Source organism: Phyllostomus discolor, chromosome 3 (assembly GCF_004126475.2).
Source record: "Phyllostomus discolor isolate MPI-MPIP mPhyDis1 chromosome 3, mPhyDis1.pri.v3, whole genome shotgun sequence".
Taxonomy (NCBI): Eukaryota; Metazoa; Chordata; class Mammalia; order Chiroptera; family Phyllostomidae; genus Phyllostomus; species Phyllostomus discolor.
The window spans coordinates 7,293,116-7,299,115 of NC_040905.2; positions in this window are offsets into that span (position 1 = coordinate 7,293,116).

Consider the following 6,000-nt stretch of genomic DNA (forward strand, 5'->3'; position numbering starts at 1 on the left):
TCTGAAGTATAGGGGTGGCGGTGTCCCTAGAGGAAGGCAGGGGACAGCTCCTTCAGGTCCCACAAAGCATGTTGAAGATTTTGGTCCTAAATGCATTGGGAAACCATGAAAGGGTTTTAGGTAGACATGGTGTTTTTGAGATCTCTTTGTTTGCTATGTGGAGAGTAGATTGGACGGGGCAAAAGGAAAATGGGGAAGCCAAGGAGAATAAAAGGTGACAGATGATAATGTCTTAGACTGAGATGGCAGCCCGGGAATGAGAGAGAAGGGACAGGGTAGAATAGGAGAGAGTGTTTGTTGAAGGGTAGAACAGACAAAACCTGGTGATGGATTATAGGAGGAAATTATGGAGGACAGCGGTGTCCATGACAACTCCTGTTTTCTGGCTTTCGCTACTAGATACGGGGCACTCTCTCCCTAGGAGTAATTTATGAGTGAAGGACTAGATTGGAAGGGAAAGCAGATGAGTTCAGTTGTGGATGCATTGGCTCTGACCTTAAGGTGTTCCAGTGGAGAAAATACATGAAAATGTTGAGAGCGGTGGGTAAGCCAGGAGCTCATGGAAGAGGTTAGGGCTAGAGGTCTAAATGTGAACATCGGGAGTTTGTGAGTGGTCGTGAGATGTCAGAGAAGAAAGCACAGAGTAACAAGAGGCCTGGGCTGAGCCTTGAGGAATGCTAATACCGAAAGCCGCCTGGAGGATACTGAGGTCACAAAGGGAGCAGAAGAGGCCTGGCTGAAGAGGGAAGAGGGAAGTTAGGAGGGCATGAGTCAGGAGGGTGTGACATCGAGGAAATGTAAAGAAGATGACTGGATATTTTAAAGGAGTTAATAGTGCAAAATGCTGCTGGCATTTCTTCTGAGACGAGGACTGAAAATGTCCCTGTCTTCTAGCCACGCAGAAGTAGTCAAGGGCGACCTGAGCTAAGCCATTCTAGTGAGGGAGTGAGGGGTACACGCTGTAATCAGACTCGAGTGGCCTGAGGAGTGGGTGGCGAGTGAGGCAAGAGACACAAGGGCCGGAAGCTACTTTAACCAGTTGGGCAGTGAAGAGGAGGAGACAGGAAGACTGTGGAGGGTTCGGTGGCTAAAGAGAGAATTTTGTGTTTGAAGGTGGGACAGAGTTGAAACTATTTGAACATTCAGAAAGTGATATTTTGTGAGAAGGTAGGAGGCGATAAGGCCGACCCAAAAGGGGAGGGATTGGCTCACATAACAGGAGGAAGTAGAAAAGCATGGCACACATGTGGTAATGTATGTATTTCTCTAGTTTCACGTCTGTGAGCATCTACATCTCTGTAAAGTGGCAGGTAGGGTTGTCGGCTGTGAAGGGTGGGCGTGGATTGCGGGGTGTAGAAACATATGATGGTGTGTCTGTAGGTAGGCTGGGAAGAGGCTCAGAGGTTTAGAGGGAGTAAGAGTTTTGAAATAGTCATGTAGAGAGTGAGACGTTGAATTGATTACATGAAAAATGGAATTACCCTTATTCTGTTAAGGCCTAGTTCAAGTTAGCGACCATGAACTTATACTAGTAAACATAGACTTGCTTCATTTGCTTACTCATTCATCAACTATCAATGGTTAGTACTGCCCCAGGATATAACAGCAGGCAAAACAAATTCTGTGTCATTACAGGGTCTACATTCCTGCAGAGAAGACAGGCCACGCTCATATAAATGAATGTTCGGTGGGACAGGTCCAGAAACATGGACAGTTATCCATTAGACAGGGTAGCCAGGGAAACAGACACCTGAGCAGAGACTTGCGGATATCTGGAAAGAGTATTTCAGGTCAGGGAATACCTGGTAAAGGTCAACGCAGATGTCCTGGGGCAAGAAAAAGGATCAGCAACGAGGTCAGGGCGGTTCAGAGTGGCTGGGGTCGCAGGGAGAGAAGAAGAGGCCAACGTGGAGACCGCGGGAGAAATCACAGAGTGCTCTAGAGCGGGCAAAGGATTTGGCTTAATCAGAATGAGAGGAGGGGCCCCTGGAGGGCTCTGAGCAGAGCCGGGACTCAGTAACTCCTGCATGTTGGGATTTGTCTCCGGCAAAATTCAGCTGCCTGAGTGCACACGTGGAGGAAGCCCAGGACTTGGGCTGGCACGTACAAACAAAAGACAGGGAGGTACTGGGCATAGCATTGAACTTGTTGACTCTAGAATCTAATGTGGGTAAGGAAGGGCATTATGGCAGGTAGATGCCAATGGATACGGATAGGATAGAAGTATCAATGAACTCGAGGCTCCACGAGGACAAAGAATGATCAAACAAATTAGTGGGAAGGGAAGGAGGCTGGTCAGAGGAGGATGTGTGATATTCTTTATTTTAAAGATCGTAAAGCGTCACGTCATGCCGAGGCCCATGTGTAACCTCAGGAGAGAGCGATTCTGAGAGAAGTCCAAGGACCAGAAGGGAGAGGCTAGGTGTTTGTCCAATTTGACATATTCTTATTTTTCATGGTTAGCTTAGGCTGTGTTTTTTTCATTAACTAAAGGCTTCAGAAATGTTCTGAGGCACACTGGAAACCTTGACGAGCACAGTTCTGTCAGCAGAGCAGAGTTCAGAGTCCTGTTCAGAATGCTTTAGAAAGGAGGTTTTGTTGAGTGGTCTCCTATTGAAACGGCGCCGGTGAGGGAGCGTGTGTGCCGCTGCTGAAGGGTGAGGGGGCGAGCAGGTAGGTGGGCTCCAGTGTGCTCAGCACCGTTGAAGTGGCACACAGCTGGGAAGTTGGAGAATTGCTGAATTATTTTATCACATTCACTTAAAAAGGAATTCATCGAGACCACTTACTGATTCAGACCTGGCTGCTTGCTGAATCATCTACGGAGTCTTTTCAAAATACAAGCATCCCTGTTCCGCCCTGGACCTAATGTTTCAGAGTTGTTGAGAGATGAAGCCCATGCCCGTTGGCATATTCATATAAAGTGCAATGGATTACACATAGCTAGAACTGAGAAAACCGTTGGAATCATGCTTAATGGGCAGTTATTGCTTTTGCATGTATATACCTACGGTCTCTCTCTGTGGCCAGGGTGATGTGAGGGGACTTTGCCCCAGGATACCATCCCTAGCCCACTCTTGGTCTGCGTGCTTGCAGCAGAACTGACGCTACTCTGGGTAGCACGTTATCCAAGACTGAACGACCTGGGAATCACAGTTCTCTTTCTGTAGGGGTTGGTCCAGGAATGGCACAGCACCTAAGCTACGGTGATTTGTCTCCAATCAGATCTAATTCTGGGATGTTTGCTTTTCTGATGGAGTCATTCTCTTGCCCATGGGTTTAGATCTGGGAGGCTGTAGCTTGGTGTCTTGCTGACAGGTGTCCTGCGGACAGATGTCCTGCCAACTGGAAGAAAGCCTCTCTGGAAAGGGGGTCACACAGAGGAAAGAAAGCGAAGGCAATGTAAAGGCAGACACCCACCCTGCTGCCACTGCTTAGTGAATGGAGCCCTTTCTGTTTACTGTTCTATGGCCCTTTATTCCTCATTTACATAGAAAATGTGAATTGCATTTTCTCTCACTGGCAGCTGGAGAGTTTGATCCCCAGAGGCTGGAGTCTTGTCTCCAGGGCTGCCGGATACTTACTTTGCTCCAGGTAGTGTAATTTCATCCCCCCGGGTAGCCTGTCTGCACTCTGGCTCAGGAAAGTTACCTGCTCAGAATGTGGCTCCCATGGCATGGAGACAAGAAAATGGGATCGGGTCAAGCTGGGAATAAAATTGATTCTCTATGACATTACGGTCTCTGGAGACCCCCCAGACTCACAGAGACTGCTCAGCTTCTTTTTAGACCTCCTTGGCATGCCCAAAACGTGAAGGAGCAAATGGCCTCAGCCAAAAAGAGCTATTTGGGGTGGAGAACGCTAGAAGTCAGTGACGAGCGCATTGTGACCTGAACTCCGGTTTGAAATACGGCATCCACTCGACGTTCACCATTTGTCTGTGTCGGCCTGTTTCTCAAATCGCTCCCCTGTCTGCCTTTCCCCAGTGGGCGCCCAGATTCATGGGTTATTAATGGTTTCTGAAATGCAGCGCTGAGCACTCTGCATTGTCACAAGATGAAGAATCACTTTAGTTCCTAAAGTAATTTTGAAGAAATCCAGTTTCTCTTGCAAGCAATATTGGGAACTATTGTAATATCACCTCCTCCTTGAGCTCCACGCTTCTCGTTTTTCCTGGGCTGTTTAGCTCCTGAAATTCCAGGAGGGCGTAATTAGGAGGCACGTTTGGTTTTAAGTCCGTCTCTTGCCGTAGAAGAAAAGGAGACTGGCGCATCCTAGTCCACCTACTGTGCTGCCATTTATTAGGTAAATAGCTTCTCATTCTCATTCTCCTGCAATGTTGGATGCTATCATTTTAGTGCCTGCAGAAGAAATCGCTGTAACAACTTCAGTACCTGGACAGAAGCTGGTGTATGTCCAGGTACGAAGCCCAACGGTCTCATAAATTAAAATGCTAGTCAGTAGACACAATTTGAAAATGCAGTCCAAAAGAAGGCTTGATATAATTAAAGTCCTTTTATTTCTCCCGAAAATGGTATAATCTTATGACTCCTGTGAAGGTCATGTTTAACTGCTTTTCTCAAATGTCACCATCATTTCAGCACACTGCATAAAGACCATTTTGGTGTCAGTTTTCTTCCATGAAACAATTTTCCCTAATAACCTGAAACTCCCTCTGAGCCACAATGTCTAACTTTCTTTAATATTAACGCGAAACTGCATTTTAAGGGGGGGAAAAACAGCAAAGGATAATTGGCATTCAGATCCAGAGAACTTGGGCTCAGCTGTGTGCTTATTTTTCTTCTTCTTGGATATTAGTTGTGGCTTAAAAGTAAAATAACTGAAAAACAAATACAAAAAAAACACCCCACCCAAACTTGTTAATACAGAAACACGGAACGTTGTACTGGTGTCCTTACTTAGTGCTCAACGTGCCCCCATTTGGAGGGAGCACCGGCCGGTGGAGTGTAGAGACCCCTTTCGTTTGTCACTGTCCATCGTGTCACACAGCATTCCAGGGAATCCTGAGAGTACATCTCAGCAGGACTAAACCCATCCTGATTTCTCCTTTGTCTGTGTGCGATGAGACACTCTCAGCCGAAAGCTCAAGGTTATGTCTTACATTGAAAAATCTAGTTCAGGGCAAGAATAAAGCTGTAAAGCAACATGTGAAATGCAAAATCCTGTCACCTAATCATATTTTATTTATTTTCCAAAAAGATTTTATGTATTTATTTTTAGAGAGAGGGGAAGGGAGGGAGAAAGAAAGAGAGAAACATCAATATGTGGTTGCCTCTCATGTGGCCCCCACTGGGGACCTGGCCTGCAACTTAGGCATGGGCTTGGACTGGGAATCAAACTGGTGACCCTGTGGTTCACAGCCCGTGCTCAGTCTATTGAGCTACACCAGCCAGGGCACCTAATCATATTTTTAAAGTCCAGTTTCTCAACACTAAGAATAAGGACAGACATGACTGTAAACACACACACACACATGCACACACTGTAGAGATACCCTATGTTGGGATTCAACAGGAACCCCCTCCCCCACACATACACACATACAGGCGTGTCTTTAGGATGATAAATACCTCGTGCTGTTTAAACAAATAAATTAGGAGACAACTTCTTGGGTGTGGGGACCCCACCTTCAGATTCAGCACTTGTTCGCTCCGGGTCTAAGGCACGCCCAGCCTCACTGGAGTTCCGTGGGAAGGGCTTGCCGGGCATCCATCTGAATAACAGACACTGTGGTCCCCTGGGAAAGCGTGCATCTTAAGGCGACCGCCAGACGCCAGACGTTACAAAAAGAACAATACCTCTGGATCGGAGGGGAAGTGGTGATTGAAGTACGACACAGAGTCTCTCATGGAAACTGTCTTCCTGCCCAGCAACGCCTTCCCTCCCGAGGGGGTGGACCCCAGTCTTAAACTGAAGGTGACCTTGAGTTTCTTACATCTTTTTAAAAGCTGTTTTCCAATGGTCCCAATGAATTATCAA